General features: G+C 43.6%; 14 non-coding genes across 14 annotated transcripts; all 14 read left to right on the top strand.

The window, feature by feature from the left end:
• Window positions 1-6,875: 6,875 nt before the first annotated feature.
• On the top strand, window positions 6,876-6,948 carry TRNAR-CCU (transfer RNA arginine (anticodon CCU)). Its single transcript has one exon. It is a non-coding gene; the product is annotated as a tRNA-Arg (tRNA).
• Window positions 6,949-7,593: 645 nt separating this feature from the next.
• Window positions 7,594-7,666, top strand: TRNAR-UCG (transfer RNA arginine (anticodon UCG)). Its single transcript has one exon. It is a non-coding gene; the product is annotated as a tRNA-Arg (tRNA).
• An 803-nt stretch (window positions 7,667-8,469) lies between these two features.
• Window positions 8,470-8,542, top strand: TRNAR-CCU (transfer RNA arginine (anticodon CCU)). The gene has a single exon. It is a non-coding gene; the product is annotated as a tRNA-Arg (tRNA).
• Window positions 8,543-9,186: 644 nt separating this feature from the next.
• On the top strand, window positions 9,187-9,259 carry TRNAR-UCG (transfer RNA arginine (anticodon UCG)). The gene has a single exon. It is a non-coding gene; the product is annotated as a tRNA-Arg (tRNA).
• Window positions 9,260-10,062: 803 nt separating this feature from the next.
• On the top strand, window positions 10,063-10,135 carry TRNAR-CCU (transfer RNA arginine (anticodon CCU)). The gene has a single exon. It is a non-coding gene; the product is annotated as a tRNA-Arg (tRNA).
• A 645-nt stretch (window positions 10,136-10,780) lies between these two features.
• TRNAR-UCG (transfer RNA arginine (anticodon UCG)) lies at window positions 10,781-10,853 on the top strand. Its single transcript has one exon. It is a non-coding gene; the product is annotated as a tRNA-Arg (tRNA).
• An 803-nt stretch (window positions 10,854-11,656) lies between these two features.
• TRNAR-CCU (transfer RNA arginine (anticodon CCU)) lies at window positions 11,657-11,729 on the top strand. Its single transcript has one exon. It is a non-coding gene; the product is annotated as a tRNA-Arg (tRNA).
• A 644-nt stretch (window positions 11,730-12,373) lies between these two features.
• TRNAR-UCG (transfer RNA arginine (anticodon UCG)) lies at window positions 12,374-12,446 on the top strand. The gene has a single exon. It is a non-coding gene; the product is annotated as a tRNA-Arg (tRNA).
• An 803-nt stretch (window positions 12,447-13,249) lies between these two features.
• On the top strand, window positions 13,250-13,322 carry TRNAR-CCU (transfer RNA arginine (anticodon CCU)). Its single transcript has one exon. It is a non-coding gene; the product is annotated as a tRNA-Arg (tRNA).
• A 644-nt stretch (window positions 13,323-13,966) lies between these two features.
• TRNAR-UCG (transfer RNA arginine (anticodon UCG)) lies at window positions 13,967-14,039 on the top strand. The gene has a single exon. It is a non-coding gene; the product is annotated as a tRNA-Arg (tRNA).
• Window positions 14,040-14,842: 803 nt separating this feature from the next.
• TRNAR-CCU (transfer RNA arginine (anticodon CCU)) lies at window positions 14,843-14,915 on the top strand. Its single transcript has one exon. It is a non-coding gene; the product is annotated as a tRNA-Arg (tRNA).
• Window positions 14,916-15,560: 645 nt separating this feature from the next.
• On the top strand, window positions 15,561-15,633 carry TRNAR-UCG (transfer RNA arginine (anticodon UCG)). Its single transcript has one exon. It is a non-coding gene; the product is annotated as a tRNA-Arg (tRNA).
• An 803-nt stretch (window positions 15,634-16,436) lies between these two features.
• TRNAR-CCU (transfer RNA arginine (anticodon CCU)) lies at window positions 16,437-16,509 on the top strand. Its single transcript has one exon. It is a non-coding gene; the product is annotated as a tRNA-Arg (tRNA).
• Window positions 16,510-17,154: 645 nt separating this feature from the next.
• TRNAR-UCG (transfer RNA arginine (anticodon UCG)) lies at window positions 17,155-17,227 on the top strand. Its single transcript has one exon. It is a non-coding gene; the product is annotated as a tRNA-Arg (tRNA).
• The last annotated feature ends 720 nt before the right edge of the window (window positions 17,228-17,947 follow it).

Below are 17,947 nucleotides of genomic sequence, written 5' to 3'. Positions count from 1 at the left end.
AGCCAAGGGTTTAGTGGGAATCACTTTGGGAACTGGAGGAGATTCTGACCTAGTCAGAACTCTTACACAGGCTGTTTTGGTTTGTGAAGGGGACCTGGATTTGGTCCCTGACATAAGTCCCAGTAATCTGGGCAAATACAGACAGACGCCTTTGATTAACAACAAAGTGGCTCAAGCTTACAGGGACACATGTGCCAGTGTCACTATGGTGACACCTAACTTTGTGGACCCTGGACAATACATGCCAGGCGATGATTACCTGGTGACCAATGCCAGCAATGTCACTACTACACATAGTGTGGCACTTGTTAACTTTTCCTGGGGAGGGGTAACTGGCCTAAAGAAAGTTGTGGTTAGTGCTGATCTCCCAGTAGAATGTTTGTTGGGCAATGACCTGGAGAACTCTCTATGGTCAGAAGTTGAGTACAGGACTCATGCAGAGATGTTAGGGATATCATCACATGTCCTTGCTGTGACCAGGTCACAGGCCAAAAAGTGCCTCTCTGAACCTCAGGTCTTGGATCCTGGAACAATGGACCAAGTACCTCCCAAGAAGAAGAACAGGAGGGTTAAGGCTGTGCCTTCCCAACTGCCTACAAGTGAGGATCAGGCTTCACAGGAAACTGATCTTGAGACCCCTGAAGGAACTGTCCCTGAAGAACTTGAACCTGATCAGGTTGAGTTTCTGGGGACAGGGGGACCTTCTAGGGCAGACTTGGGGCAGGCTCAGTTAACCTGTCCTTCTCTTGAACCCCTCAGACAGCAGGCTGCTGCTGAGGCTGCTGGGAATGCTCAAGGTGCCCATAAAGTATATTGGGACGATGGACTCCTTTATTCAGAGGCTAGAGACCCCAAGCCTGGTGCTACCAGGAGGTTGGTTATACCTCTGCAATTTAGGGGCTTCCTACTCACCTTGGCCCATGATATTCCTTTAGCAGGACACCTAGGCCAGAACAAGACTTGGGACAGGCTTGTCCCTCACTTTCACTGGCCTCACATGTCTGAAGACACCAAGGAGTTTTGTCGCTCCTGTGAAACCTGCCAAGCCAGTGGTAAAGCAGGTGGAACAACAAAGGCCCCCCTGATACCACTACCTGTGGTGGGGGTTCCCTTTGAGAGAGTGGGGATTGATATTGTTGGTCCAATGGATCCCCCTACAGCATCTGGGCACAGATTCATACTGGTGGTAGTGGATCATGCCACCAGGTACCCAGAGGCAATTCCCCTTAGGACCACAACAGCTCCTGTTGTGGCCAGGGCCCTACTTGGAGTTTTCTCCAGAGTGGGGTTTCCTAAGGAGGTAATATCAGATAGAGGTACCAACTTCATGTCTGGATATTTGACAGCTATGTGGAAGGAATGTGGTGTAAACTACAAGTTCACCACTCCTTATCACCCACAATGCAATGGGCTTGTTGAGAGATTTAACAAGACCCTAAAGGGCATGATTAAAGGATTACCTGAAAAGCTCAGGCGAAGATGGGACATCCTTCTGCCCTGCCTTTTGTTCGCTTACAGAGAGGTCCCTCAAAAGGGGGTTGGCTTCAGCCCCTTTGAATTGTTGTTTGGGCACCCTGTAAGAGGACCCCTGTGTCTTGTAAAGGAAGGATGGGAGTTACCTCTCAAAAAGCCTAAACAGGACATAGTGGACTATGTACTTGGTCTCCGCTCCAGGATGGCAGAGTACATGGAAAAGGCATCTAAAAACCTTGAGGCTAGCCAAGAATTACAAAAAGCTTGGCATGACCAAAAGGCTGTCCTTGTTGAATTTCAGCCTGGACAGAAGGTATGGGTGTTGGAGCCAGTGGCCCCAGCAGCACTCCAAGACAAATGGTCTGGACCCCATACAATTCTGGAAAAGAAGGGAGAGGTTACCTACTTGGTGGACCTAGGAACTCCCAGGAGCCCCCACAGGGTGCTCCACGTGAACAGATTGAAGGCATATGTCAGCAGGGCAGACATGGGCTTGCTCATGGCTACAGATGAGGGGCAGGAGGAAGAGAGTGACCCTCTCCCAGACCTGCTCACTCAGAACCCTGAGGATGGCTCAGTTGATGGTGTGGCCTTAGGTGGCAGCCTCACTGAACATCAGCAACATGACTGCAGACAAGTTCTACAGGCATACAGGCATATGTTCTCCTTGACACCCAGTCAGACTAACTGGTGTACACATGTGGTGGACACTGGTGACAGTCTTCCTGTAAAGAGCAAGATTTACAGGCAACCTGACCACGTCAGGGACTGTATAAAGACTGAGGTGCAAAAGATGCTGGAATTAGGTGTCATTGAGCCTTCAGAGAGCCCCTGGGCTAGCCCAGTGGTTCTGGTCCCCAAACCTCACACCAAAGATGGCAAGAGAGAGATGAGGTTCTGTGTGGATTACGGAGGACTCAATGCTGTCACCAGGACAGATGCACACCCTATTCCAAGGGCAGATGAGCTCATTGACAAGTTGGCTTCTGCCAAATATTTGAGCACATTTGACTTGACAGCTGGCTACTGGCAAATCAGGTTAGCTGAGGAGTCTAAAGCCAAAACAGCATTTTCTACCCCTAGTGGGCATTATCAGTTTGTGGTGATGCCCTTTGGTTTGAAAAATGCACCTGCCACCTTCCAAAGGTTGGTGAACCAAGTCCTCACTGGGTTGGATGACTTTTGTGCAGCTTATCTGGACGATATTGCTGTCTTTAGCTCCACCTGGGAGGATCACCTGATCCACCTGAAGGAAGTGCTTGAGGCTCTGCAGAAGGCAGGCCTCACTATCAAGGCAACAAAGTGCCAGATAGGGCAGAGCAAGGTTGTATACCTGGGCCACCTTGTAGGTGGAGGCCAAGTTCAACCACTGGAGAGTAAGATCCAGACCATCAAGGACTGGTCCCCTCCAACTACCCAGACTCAGGTCAGAGCTTTCTTGGGCCTGACTGGGTACTACAGGAAGTTTGTTAAGAACTATGGGTCCATTGTGACTCCTCTTAATGATCTGACATCCAAGAAGATGCCCAAAAAGGTTCAGTGGACAGAAATCTGTCAAAAGGCATTTGATGACCTGAAGAAGGCCATGTGCTCTGCACCTATCCTGAAGAGTCCTGACTACTCAAGAGAGTTCATTGTCCAAACAGATGCTTCTGAGTTGGGAGTGGGAGCAGTGCTTTCACAGCTTAATGTAGATGGCCAGGACCAGCCCATTGCTTTCATTAGCAGAAGGCTGACCCCCAGAGAGAAACGTTGGTCAGCCATAGAGAGGGAGGCCTTTGCTGTGGTGTGGGCCCTGAAGAAGTTGAGGCCATACTTATTTGGTACTCACTTCAAGATTCAGACCGACCATAAGCCCCTCCTATGGCTTAATCAGATGAAGGGTGAAAACCCCAAACTACTCAGGTGGTCCATTTCCCTACAGGGGATGGACTTTACAGTGGAGCACCGCCCAGGGACTGACCATGGCAACGCAGATGGTCTCTCCAGGTACTTCCACTTAGAACATGAAGACACAACTGGTCAAGGTTAGTCTAATGTCCCTGCGTTTGGGGGGGGGTTATGTAGGAGAGTAGGGTCTGCTATCCTATGGTCACCCCAAATTTTTGCTTTTTGCTTCACTGGTTTCTGACTTAATGTGGCTGTGGGCCTGCTAATCAGACCCACAGCCTGCTGTTCTCTCTCTAAATTACTGCCAATGCACTCTAGGTGCATTACGAATTGGAACTGGTTCACCTTATGAGCCCCTGTATAAGTGCACCCTAGGTGCCCAGGGCATAGGTGTATCCAAGGCCTACCAGGGGCTGCAGCATGTATTATGCCACCCCTGGCCTGGCCTCCATATTTGACACAACTGGCTGATCACTCAGCTGGGGTAAGTCGGTGTAACCACCTCTTACTTAGGTACAGTATGTCTGTGCCTAACCCTAAACTGGACACATATGTTCCTATCAGCCACTCCTATGGAAGGCCTCATCAATCCTGGAGGCAGAGTGCTTGGAAATATGTGAGATGGTGCTCTAGCATGAGCTGAGCCTGTCTGCAGCTGTCGGGAACAACTCCCTAAGCTGTTCCGGGATATTGCCATACCATATACTCTTAAGTGCATTATAATCCTCGCGGTTAAATGCTATCTTTGGTTTGGCTTTATCAAAACATGTCGAGTAAGGTGTCATACGAATTGGAATACTATCCCCTCGCCAATTCTGGCGACGGGGATAGCATTCCACCCTTCTAGAGGGACACGACATGTGTGTAGCCTTAACCCCGGTTAAAGTTAAACAGAGCCTCAGCTTCACAAAATGGACGCTGCCACCACAGACACAAGTCTGGCCTCCTGCTGCTGACCGAAACTCGGCAGATGGTGGCCTGGACAAAGGGTTTCCTGCCTTGGGAGGTGCGAGCACCACCCCAGACAGGATTTTGTGTATTGGGTAGGACAGGGCTGAATAGAATCAGACATGCCCGGGGCACACAAGGTGTCCCCGTGCATAGGCCAGCCCAAACCGGTTCTGGGGCCTTCCAGCCCCAGTCCTGGCGCGGAGCTGGACAAAGGAAAGGGGGTGTAACCGCCCCCCTTCCTGGTTCCTCCCAGAGGAGGGACCTAGTAGGTGATCCACCCCCTAGATTGGAATAAGAGGGGGAGCAGTGCCATTGCACAGCAGATCATCCCGAAATCAACTTAAAACTAAGAAGAAGACTGGACTTCGACATTCTGCTGCACAGAAGACTGAAGAGAATCTCCCTTGTGGCCAAGGAGTGACCACCCTGTGAACACAGGTACCAACCAGCAACTCGTTGTCTGCTTTGCCGCCGCCTCCCGCCGGAGCCCGAGCCCAGAGCCCGACAAGAACCAGATTCCCAGACCTCTCAGAGCCCGATCCACAGTCCCTGCAAAGAAGGGACCCGTGGAGGCACCGAGTGACGTGGGACCGGACCTCTTGAAAGACACCCGAACAGCTCACTGCGCAGCTTCTGAGGCATCCTCGACGTTGTGCTTTGGGGATTGAGAACCCCCACCACCGAGCAGCCCTTGCACCGAAGATCAGCCCTCCAGCATCTCCACGATCTGCGTGGGGCCCTTTTGCATTGTGCCACTCGACGCGCCATCCCGGCCACTAGCCACGCGGCCAGCGGCCATCTTGGCGACGAACCCGAAGATTTAAACAGCAGGTCTGGTTGCTCCAGACCTACCCAAACTCCTGTGAAAAGGAGCACCCGCTCTGACCTTGCTGGTCCGAGTGAACAGCATCTTTCAACTTCTGCGTGGCTTGCATTTGCCAAGGCCTGTTTGCTCCGATCAGGTCGCCGACACCGCCAACAGCGAGAAGCCTACGTGGGACAGCTCGTGACCGACTCCTGGACGTCCTCGACCCCGGGTATCCACGTGGCTGCAGAAAGAAGCTACCCGACAACGCCTGTCTGCACCCGACATCACCTGGTTCCACTCTGGTTCCACGGCAGTCACTGGCTAGTGACTTTGAACACTGTCCCCTCTGCTTTCAGGTCTTCACATCTACAGATCCACCCTTGGATCCACCGGAACTCTTCTCATCGAGCCGCCTGCAGCATCTCCTGCTCCAAGCACCATCGACCAGCGTGACGAAACCCGACACATCTTCGACCCTGTGCACCCGCTTCCTGTGGGTGAGGTAACTCAGCTCCGCCGGTGCTCCTGCACTGGTACACATCCCAAGGGCCTGGGTTTTAAGTTTCAGCTCCGTAGGTCACTCGGAAGGTTCCTAACTTTCTAACTTTGTGCTTTTTACGCACCATAGACTTTGTATTGAGAAGTGCGTGCACTTTGAACACTGCACCCGAGTCCCGTGGGCCTTTCCCGACTTAGTTAACTCCAGTCTCGAATAGCTCCAGCGATTCCCAAGGCCCTAGGCCTCTTCACTTTCCTCCTGGTATCCCTTATACCACTTATTTAGTATATGGTTTAGGTGGCCCCTAGGGCTCATCCATATTGTGCAACTTTTGTGTATTTTAAACTGTCTTGTGATTTAACGCTTGTGCTTCTGTGCTCATAAAGAGTCCAGGGGATTTTAATAGTTAATAAATCAATATATATTTTCAATATATATCTGTGTGGTGTCCCTTTCATTTGGTATTCAAGGGGATTGTGTATGGTATAACAGCTGGCTTCACATGCCTTTCAGAGTTTAGCCTAAGACTGCTTTGTCCACGTTACCACTAGGATAACTGGTCTACAAGGTTGAATTACAACCATCATCATAAGGGTTGCTTGGCATGGTACAAAGTGATCACTAGAACTAGTGAGCATTATATACCAGGCCAACTTCTCACAGGGTTGCAGAATTTTGACTTGACAGAATGGGTTTTTAGCTTAAGGGTGTGTAGATGGAATGCAAGGTGTGTAAGTATGTGTCCATGGAGTGCTTCAAGTGTAAAATGTGTATGATTTGTGCAGTTAAAGTTCTAATTTTGCCTACGAGAAAGAGAAGTACTACAGAAGAATTATAAAGGATTGGCACATTGGCTGCCTTTGCTGATCACACAGTTGGCTAATTTGCGAAGCATTGGTCTATTAAGTTGCAGAGTGTGGTTGAACTTGGTTAGGAGAATTGGTGCCTATTTCTGTGTCCTGCTGAAGACAAGGACGGCTTGATACCACTGTCAAAGACCAGTTTATTGAGAAACGCATCCAGGAAAGAAGAAGTGTTGAGTCGAGAGTGGTTCTCCTCCAATTTCTCTCCACTTGCTCGAAATGCAGAGAGTCCATTATAGCACAGAACAGAGTGTTAAAGTCGGGGATGGAAGAGGATGAAAATGGGAAGTTTACTTATGGAGAGAACTGAGAAATGTCCTGTGTGCAGACACCAGTATTTGATGATTGAATGCATTTAAATAATGCCTCTAGACTGCAAGTTTTTATCTGTGCCTCAGTGGCCTAATGGATAAGGCACTGGCCTCCTAAGCCAGGGATTGTGGGTTCGAGTCCCATCTGAGGTGAAAACCAATATCCACTCTTACTTTTCCAGAAAAATTGATATATTTATTACATGCTTCCGCTCAGAAGCTTATGTGGTATTAGGAACTTTGAAATGGTACCATTTTACTTCTGTACTCTTCAGAGTCATGTTGGTGTTCTGAAACTACAAAGTAGATTTTTAAACACCTATCTTTGTCAGATGCAACTTTGACCCTGCAGAAGATATTCCTTTGGAAAAAATTATTTGAATTGGATTGGTGTAACTGTTGTTTCTAGAGGTGGTGACCGGCTTTCAGCTACCTGAATAGGGCAATGTCAGGATTCATGAAACGTATACAACCTTTGAGCGTGTGTAAATTGGCATATCCAGAAAGGAGCAGTTTTTACTACTGTCAAAACAGTTTCTCTCCACCTCTAGAAATATCCAGAGCTATGTAAAGCATACAACTGAGCTTTATTCTCATGAAGAAAGAGGTTTAAATGCAAAAAAGAAAACAAAAGCTTATCGTACTGGTGACATTTTCATTATATAGATTCCAAAAGAGTGCTTTAATTGAAAGGAGCTGAAAACACACAATGGGATGTAAACCTAAATAACTATCAATATCATATTTCCCATCCTTGCATACCACCTACATTATAAAAATAAGTACAAAAGGACATATGACCGCGTGGCCTAATGGATAAGGCGTCTGACTTCGGATCAGAAGATTGAGGGTTCGAGTCCCTTCGTGGTCGGTTTTTGCCAATGGTCACACAACTCAGATTTCCATTCAGAATGGAAGCAGGCTCTTCCAATACTCTTATAGCCATCATGTTCTCATTCCTAATTATTCATGAAGTGGAGTACATACTGCACAGTCATTTAGATTGCATCTTCAGCCTAAAATCTTGTTCATGTTAGTGGCATTAAGAAGTGCTTCTATGTACACGCACGGAATATGTAATAGGGTGGCAGAATTTTGACTTGACAGAATTGGTTTTTAGCTTAAGGGTGTGTAGATGGAATGCAAGGTGTGTAAGTATGTGTTCATGGAGTGCTTCAAGTGTAAAATCTGTATGATTTGTGCAGTTAAAGTTCTAATTTTGCCTACGAGAAAGAGAAGTACTACAGAAGAATTATAAAGGATTGGCACATTGGCTGCCTTTGCTGATGACACAGTTGGTTAATTTGTGAAGCATTGGTCTATTAAGTTGCAGAGTGTGGTTGAACTTGGTTAGGAGAATTGGTGCCTGTTTCTGTGTCCTGCTGAAGACAAGGACGGCTTGATACCACTGTCAAAGACCAGTTTATTGAGAAACGCATCCAGGAAAGAAGAAGTGTTGAGTCGAGAGTGGTTCTCCTCCAATTTCTCTCCACTTGCTCGAAATGCAGAGAGTCCATTATAGCACAGAACAGAGTGTTAAAGTCGGGGATGGAAGAGGATGAAAATGGGAAGTTTACTTATGGAGAGAACTGAGAAATGTCCTGTGTGCAGACACCAGTGTTTGACGATTGAATGCATTTAAATAATGCCTCTAGACTGCAAGTGTTTATTTGTGCCTCGGTGACCTAATGGATAAGGCACTGGCCTCCTAAGCCAGGGATTGTGGGTTCGAGTCCCATCTGAGGTGAAAACCAATATCCACTCTTACTTTTCCAGAAAAATTGATATATTTATTACATGCTTCCGCTCAGAAGCTTATGGGGTATTAGGAACTTTGAAATGGTACCATTTTACTTCTGTACTCTTCAGAGTCATGTTGGTGTTCTGAAACTACAAAGTAGATTTTTAAACACCTATCTTTGTCAGATGAAACTTTGACCCGGCAGAAGATATTCCTTTGGAAAAAATGATTTGAATTGGATTGCTGTAACTGTTGTTTCTAGAGGTGGTGACAGGCTTTCAGCTACTTGAATAGGGCAAGTCAGGATTCATGAAACGTATACAACCTTTGAGCGTGTGTAAATTGGCATATCCAGAAAGGAGCAGTTTTTACTACTGTCAAAACAGTTTCTCTCCACCTCTAGAAATATCCAGAGCTATGTAAAGCATACAACTGAGCTTTATTCTCATGAAGAAAGAGGTTTAAATGCAAAAAAGAAAACCAAAGCTTATCGTACTGGAGACATTTTCATTATATAGATTCCAAAAGAGTGCTTTAATTGAAAGGAGCTGAAAACACACAATGGGATGTAAACCTAAATAACTATCAATATCATATTTCCCATCCTTGCATACCACCTACATTATAAAAATAAGCACAGCAGGACATATGACCGCGTGGCCTAATGGATAAGGCGTCTGACTTCGTATCAGAAGATTGAGGGTTCGAGTCCCTTCGTGGTCGGTTTTTGCCAATGGTCACACAACTCAGATTTCCATTCAGAATGGAAGCAGGCTCTTCCAATACTCTTATAGCCATCATGTTCTCATTCCTAATTATTCATGAAGTGGAGTACATACTGCACAGTCATTTAGATTGCATCTTCAGCCTAAAATCTTGTTCATGTTAGTGGCATTAAGAAGTGCTTCTAAGTACACGCACAGAATATGTAATAGGGTTGCAGAATTTTGACTTGACAGAATGGGTTTTTAGCTTAAGGGTGTGTAGATGAAATGCAAGGTGTGTAAGTATGTGTTCATGGAGTGCTTCAAGTGTAAAATCTGTATGATTTGTGCAGTTAAAGTGCTAATTTTGCCTACGAGAAAGAGAAGTACTACAGAAGAATTATAAAGGATTGGCACATTGGCTGCCTTTGCTGATGACACAGTTGGCTAATTTGTGAAGCATTGGTCTATTAAGTTGCAGAGTGTGGTTGAACTTGGTTAGGAGACTTGGTGCCTGTTTCTGTGTCCTGCTGAAGACAAGGACGGCTTGATACCACTGTCAAAGCCCAGTTTATTGAGAAAAGCATCCAGGAAAGAAGAAGTGTTGAGTCGAAAGTGGTTCTCCTCCAATTTCTCTCCACTTGCGCGAAATGCAGAGCCTCCATTATAGCACAGAACAGAGTGTTAAAGTCGGGGATGGAAGAGGATGAAAATGGGAAGTTTACTTATGGAGAGAACTGAGAAATGTCCTGTGTGCAGACACCAGTGTTTGACGATTGAATACATTTAAATAATGCCTCTAGACTGCAAATGTTTATCTGTGCCTCAGTGGCCTAATGGATAAGACACTGGCCTCCTAAGCCAGGGATTGTGGGTTCGAGTCCCATCTGAGGTGAAAACCAATATCCACTCTTACTTTTCCAGAAAAATTGATATATTTATTACATGCTTCCGCTCAGAAGCTTATGTGGTATTAGGAACTTTGAAATGGTACCATTTTACTTCGGTACTCTTCAGAGTCATGTTGGTGTTCTGAAACTACAAAGTAGATTTTTAAACACCTATCTTTGTCAGATGAAACTTTGACCCGGCAGAAGATATTCCTTTGGAAAAAATGATTTGAATTGGATTGGTGTAACTGTTGTTTCTAGAGGTGGTGACAGGCTTTCAGCTACCTGAATAGGGCAATGTCAGGATTCATGAAACGTATACAACCTTTGAGCGTGTGTAAATTGGCATATCCAGAAAGGAGCAGTTTTTACTACTGTCAAAACAGTTTCTCTCCACCTCTAGAAATATCCAGAGCTATGTAAAGCATACAACTGAGCTTTATTCTCATGAAGAAAGAGGTTTAAATGCAAAAAAGAAAACAAAAGCTTATCGTACTGGTGACATTTTCATTATATAGATTCCAAAAGAGTGCTTTAATTGAAAGGAGCTGAAAACACACAATGGGATGTAAACCTAAATAACTATCAATATCATATTTCCCATCCTTGCATACCACCTACATTATAAAAATAAGCACAGCAGGACATATGACCGCGTGGCCTAATGGATAAGGCGTCTGACTTCGTATCAGAAGATTGAGGGTTCGAGTCCCTTCGTGGTCGGTTTTTGCCAATGGTCACACAACTCAGATTTCCATTCAGAATGGAAGCAGGCTCTTCCAATACTCTTATAGCCATCATGTTCTCATTCCTAATTATTCATGAAGTGGAGTACATACTGCACAGTCATTTAGATTGCATCTTCAGCCTAAAATCTTGTTCATGTTAGTGGCATTAAGAAGTGCTTCTAAGTACACGCACAGAATATGTAATAGGGTTGCAGAATTTTAACTTGACAGAATGGGTTTTTAGCTTAAGGGTGTGTAGATGAAATGCAAGGTGTGTAAGTATGTGTTCATGGAGTGCTTCAAGTGTAAAATCTGTATGATTTGTGCAGTTAAAGTGCTAATTTTGCCTACGAGAAAGAGAAGTACTACAGAAGAATTATAAAGGATTGGCACATTGGCTGCCTTTGCTGATGACACAGTTGGCTAATTTGTGAAGCATTGGTCTATTAAGTTGCAGAGTGTGGTTGAACTTGGTTAGGAGACTTGGTGCCTGTTTCTGTGTCCTGCTGAAGACAAGGACGGCTTGATACCACTGTCAAAGCCCAGTTTATTGAGAAAAGCATCCAGGAAAGAAGAAGTGTTGAGTCGAAAGTGGTTCTCCTCCAATTTCTCTCCACTTGCGCGAAATGCAGAGCCTCCATTATAGCACAGAACAGAGTGTTAAAGTCGGGGATGGAAGAGGATGAAAATGGGAAGTTTACTTATGGAGAGAACTGAGAAATGTCCTGTGTGCAGACACCAGTGTTTGACGATTGAATACATTTAAATAATGCCTCTAGACTGCAAATGTCTATCTGTGCCTCAGTGGCCTAATGGATAAGACACTGGCCTCCTAAGCCAGGGATCGTGGGTTCGAGTCCCATCTGAGGTGAAAACCAATATCCACTCTTACTTTTCCAGAAAAATTGATATATTTATTACATGCTTCCGCTCAGAAGCTTATGTGGTATTAGGAACTTTGAAATGGTACCATTTTACTTCGGTACTCTTCAGAGTCATGTTGGTGTTCTGAAACTACAAAGTAGATTTTTAAACACCTATCTTTGTCAGATGAAACTTTGACCCGGCAGAAGATATTCCTTTGGAAAAAATGATTTGAATTGGATTGGTGTAACTGTTGTTTATAGAGGTGGTGACAGGCTTTCAGCTACTTGAATAGGGCAAGTCAGGATTCATGAAACGTATACAACCTTTGAGCGTGTGTAAATTGGCATATCCAGAAAGGAGCAGTTTTTACTACTGTCAAAACAGTTTCTCTCCACCTCTAGAAATATCCAGAGCTATGTAAAGCATACAACTGAGCTTTATTCTCATGAAGAAAGAGGTTTAAATGCAAAAAAGAAAACAAAACTTTATCGTACTGGAGACATTTTCATTATATAGATTCCAAAAGAGTGCTTTAATTGAAAGGAGCTGAAAACACACAATGGGATGTAAACCTAAATAACTATCAATATCATATTTCCCATCCTTGCATACCACCTACATTATAAAAATAAGCACAGCAGGACATATGACCGCGTGGCCTAATGGATAAGGCGTCTGACTTCGTATCAGAAGATTGAGGGTTCGAGTCCCTTCGTGGTCGGTTTTTGCCAATGGTCACACAACTCAGATTTCCATTCAGAATGGAAGCAGGCTCTTCCAATACTCTTATAGCCATCATGTTCTTATTCCTAATTATTCATGAAGTGGAGTACATACTGCACAGTCATTTAGATTGCATCTTCAGCCTAAAATCTTGTTCATGTTAGTGGCATTAAGAAGTGCTTCTATGTACACGCACGGAATATGTAATAGGGTTGCAGAATTTTGACTTGACATAATGGGTTTTTAGCTTAAGGGTGTGTAGATGAAATGCAAGGTGTGTAAGTATGTGTTCATGGAGTGCTTCAAGTGTAAAATCTGTATGATTTGTGCAGTTAAAGTGCTAATTTTGCCTACGAGAAAGAGAAGTACTACAGAAGAATTATAAAGGATTGGCACATTGGCTGCCTTTGCTGATGACACAGTTGGCTAATTTGTGAAGCATTGGTCTATTAAGTTGCAGAGTGTGGTTGAACTTGGTTAGGAGAATTGGTGCCTGTTTCTGTGTCCTGCTGAAGACAAGGACGGCTTGATACCACTGTCAAAGACCAGTTTATTGAGAAACGCATCCAGGAAAGAAGAAGTGTTGAATCGAGAGTGGTTCTCCTCCAATTTCTCTCCACTTGCTCGAAATGCAGAGAGTCCATTATAGCACAGAACAGAGTGTTAAAGTCGGGGATGGAAGAGGATGAAAATGGGAAGTTTACTTATGGAGAGAACTGAGAAATGTCCTGTGTGCAGACACCAGTGTTTGACGATTGAATGCATTTAAATAATGCCTCTAGACTGCAAGTGTTTATTTGTGCCTCAGTGGCCTAATGCATAAGGCACTGGCCTCCTAAGCCAGGGATTGTGGGTTCGAGTCCCATCTGAGGTGAAAACCAATATCCACTCTTACCTTTCCAGAAAAATTGATATATTTATTACATGCTTCCGCTCAGAAGCTTATGGGGTATTAGGAACTTTGAAATGGTACCATTTTACTTCTGTACTCTTCAGAGTCATGTTGGTGTTCTGAAACTACAAAGTAGATTTTTAAACACCTATCTTTGTCAGATGAAACTTTGACCCGGCAGAAGATATTCCTTTGGAAAAAATGATTTGAATTGGATTGCTGTAACTGTTGTTTCTAGAGGTGGTGACAGGCTTTCAGCTACTTGAATAGGGCAAGTCAGGATTCATGAAACGTATACAACCTTTGAGCGTGTGTAAATTGGCATATCCAGAAAGGAGCAGTTTTTACTACTGTCAAAACAGTTTCTCTCCACCTCTAGAAATATCCAGAGCTATGTAAAGCATACAACTGAGCTTTATTCTCATGAAGAAAGAGGTTTAAATGCAAAAAAGAAAACAAAAGCTTATCGTACTGGAGACATTTTCATTATATAGATTCCAAAAGAGTGCTTTAATTGAAAGGAGCTGAAAACACACAATGGGATGTAAACCTAAATAATTATCAATATCATATTTCCCATCCTTGCATACCACCTACATTTTAAAAATAAGCACAGCAGGACATATGACCGCGTGGCCTAATGGATAAGGCGTCTGACTTCGTATCAGAAGATTGAGGGTTCGAGTCCCTTCGTGGTCGGTTTTTGCCAATGGTCACACAACTCAGATTTCCATTCAGAATGGAAGCAGGCTCTTCCAATACTCTTATAGCCATCATGTTCTCATTCCTAATTATTCATGAAGTGGAGTACATACTGCACAGTCATTTAGATTGCATCTTCAGCCTAAAATCTTGTTCATGTTAGTGGCATTAAGAAGTGCTTCTAAGTACACGCACAGAATATGTAATAGGGTTGCAGAATTTTGACTTGACAGAATGGGTTTTTAGCTTAAGGGTGTGTAGATGAAATGCAAGGTGTGTAAGTATGTGTTCATGGAGTGCTTCAAGTGTAAAATCTGTATGATTTGTGCAGTTAAAGTGCTAATTTTGCCTACGAGAAAGAGAAGTACTACAGAAGAATTATAAAGGATTGGCACATTGGCTGCCTTTGCTGATGACACAGTTGGCTAATTTGTGAAGCATTGGTCTATTAAGTTGCAGAGTGTGGTTGAACTTGGTTAGGAGACTTGGTGCCTGTTTCTGTGTCCTGCTGAAGACAAGGACGGCTTGATACCACTGTCAAAGCCCAGTTTATTGAGAAAAGCATCCAGGAAAGAAGAAGTGTTGAGTCGAAAGTGGTTCTCCTCCAATTTCTCTCCACTTGCGCGAAATGCAGAGCCTCCATTATAGCACAGAACAGAGTGTTAAAGTCGGGGATGGAAGAGGATAAAAATGGTAAGTTTACTTATGGAGAGAACTGAGAAATGTCCTGTGTGCAGACACCAGTGTTTGACGATTGAATACATTTAAACAATGCCTCTAGACTGCAAGTGTTTATATGTGCCTCAGTGGCCTAATGGATAAGGCACTGGCCTCCTAAGCCAGGGATTGTGGGTTCAAGTCCCATCTGAGGTGAAAACCAATATCCACTCTTACTTTTCCAGAAAAATTGATATATTTATTACATGCTTCCGCTCAGAAGCTTATGTGGTATTAGGAACTTTGAAATGGTACCATTTTACTTCTGTACTCTTCAGAGTCATGTTGGTGTTCTGAAACTACAAAGTAGATTTTTAAACACCTATCTTTGTCAGATGCAACTTTGACCCGGCAGAAGATATTCCTTTGGAAAAAATGATTTTTATTGGATTGGTGTAACTGTTGTTTCTAGAGGTGGTGACAGGCTTTCAGCTACTTGAATAGGGTAAGTCAGGATTCATGAAACGTATACAACCTTTGAGCGTGTGTAAATTGGCATATCCAGAAAGGAGCAGTTTTTACTACTGTCAAAACAGTTTCTCTCCACCTCTAGAAATATCCAGAGCTATGTAAAGCATACAACTGAGCTTTATTCTCATGAAGAAAGAGGTTTAAATGCAAAAAAGGAAAAAAAAAACTTATCGTACTGGAGACATTTTCATTATATAGATTCCAAAAGAGTGCTTTAATTGAAAGGAGCTGAAAACACACAATGGGATGTAAACCTAAATAACTATCAATATCATATTTCCCATCCTTTCATACCACCTACATTATAAAAATAAGCAGCGCAGGACATATGACCGCGTGGCCTAATGGATAAGGCGACTGACTTCGGATCAGAAGATTGAGGGTTCGAGTCCCTTCGTGGTCGGTTTTTGCCAATGGTCACACAACTCAGATTTCCATTCAGAATGGAAGCAGGCTCTTCCAATACTCTTATAGCCATCATGTTCTCATTCCTAATTATTCATGAAGTGGAGTACATACTGCACAGTCATTTAGATTGCATCTTCAGCCTAAAATCTTGTTCATGTTAGTGGCATTAAGAAGTGCTTCTATGTACACGCACGGAATATGTAATAGGGTTGCAGAATTTTGACTTGACAGAATGGGTTTTTAGCTTAAGGGTGTGTAGATGAAATGCAAGGTGTGTAAGTATGTGTCCATGGAGTGCTTCAAGTATAAAATCTGTATGATTTGTGCAGTTAAAGTGCTAATTTTGCCTACGAGAAAGAAAAGTACTACAGAAGAATTATAAAGGATAGGCACATTGGCTGCCTTTGCTGATGACACAGTTGTCTAATTTGTGAAGCATTGGTCTATTAAGTTGCAGAGTGTGGTTGAACTTGGTTAGGAGACTTGGTGCCTGTTTCTGTGTCCTGCTGAAGACAAGGACGGCTTGATACCACTGTCAAAGCCCAGTTTATTGAGAAAAGCATCCAGGAAAGAAGAAGTGTTGAGTCAAAAGTGGTTCTCCTCCAATTTCTCTCCACTTGCTCGAAATGCAGAGCCTCCATTATAGCACAGAACAGAGTGTTAAAGTCGGGGATGGAAGAGGATGAAAATGGGAAGTTTACTTATGGAGAGAACTGAGAAATGTCCTGTGTGCAGACACCAGTATTTGACGATTGAATGCATTTAAATAATGCCTCTAGACTGCAAGTGTTTATCTGTGCCTCAGTGGCCTAATGGATAAGGCACTGGCCTCCTAAGCCAGGGATTGTGGGTTCGAGTCCCATCTGAGGTGAAAACCAATATCCACTCTTACTTTTCCAGAAAAATTGATATATTTATTACATGCTTCCGCTCAGAAGCTTATGTGGTATTAGGAACTTTGAAATGGTACCATTTTACTTCTGTACTCTTCAGAGTCATGTTGGTGTTCTGAAACTACAAAGTAGATATTTAAACACCTATCTTTGTCAGATGCAACTTTGACCCGGCAGAAGATATTCCTTTGGAAAAAATTATTTGAATTGGATTGGTGTAACTGTTGTTTCTAGAGGTGGTGACAGGCTTTCAGCTACCTGAATAGGGCAATGTCAGGATTCATGAAACGTATACAACCTTTGAGCGTGTGTAAATTGGCATATCCAGAAAGGAGCAGTTTTTACTACTGTCAAAACAGTTTCTCTCCACCTCTAGAAATATCCAGAGCTATGTAAAGCATACAACTGAGCTTTATTCTCATGAAGAAAGAGGTTTAAATGCAAAAAAGAAAACAAAAGCTTATCGTACTGGTGACATTTTCATTATATAGATTCCAAAAGAGTGCTTTAATTGAAAGGAGCTGAAAACACACAATGGGATGTAAACCTAAATAACTATCAATATCATATTTCCCATACTTGCATACCACCTACATTATAAAAATAAGTACAGCAGGACATATGACCGCGTGGCCTAATGGATAAGGCGTCTGACTTCGGATCAGAAGATTGAGGGTTCGAGTCCCTTCGTGGTCGGTTTTTGCCAATGGTCACACAACTCAGATTTCCATTCAGGATGGAAGCAGGCTCTTCCAATACTCTTATAGCCATCATGTTCTCATTCCTAATTATTCATGAAGTGGAGTACATACTGCACAGTCATTTAGATTGCATCTTCAGCCTAAAATCTTGTTCATGTTAGTGGCATTAAGAAGTGCTTCTATGTACACGCACGGAATATGTAATAGGGTTGCAGAATTTTGACTTGACAGAATTGGTTTTTAGCTTAAGGGTGTGTAGATGGAATGCAAGGTGTGTAAGTATGTGTTCATGGAGTGCTTCAAGTGTAAAATCTGTATGATTTGTGCAGTTAAAGTTCTAATTTTGCCTACGAGAAAGAGAAGTACTACAGAAGAATTATAAAGGATTGGCACATTGGCTGCCTTTGCTGATGACACAGTTGGCTAATTTGTGAAGCATTGGTCTATTAAGTTGCAGAGTGTGGTTGAACTTGGTTAGGAGAATTGGTGCCTGTTTCTGTGTCCTGCTGAAGACAAGGACGGCTTGATACCACTATCAAAGACCAGTTTATTGAGAAACGCATCCAGGAAAGAAGAAGTGTTGAGTCGAGAGTGGTTCTCCTCCAATTTCTCTCCACTTGCTCGAAATGCAGAGAGTCCATTATAGCACAGAACAGAGTGTTAAAGTCGGGGATGGAAGAGGATGAAAATGGGAAGTTTACTTATGGAGAGAACT

The sequence above is a fragment of the Lissotriton vulgaris genome, chromosome 5 (assembly GCF_964263255.1).
Source record: "Lissotriton vulgaris chromosome 5, aLisVul1.2, whole genome shotgun sequence".
NCBI lineage: Eukaryota > Metazoa > Chordata > Amphibia > Caudata > Salamandridae > Lissotriton > Lissotriton vulgaris.
This window is presented reverse-complemented; position numbering and strand designations above follow the sequence as displayed.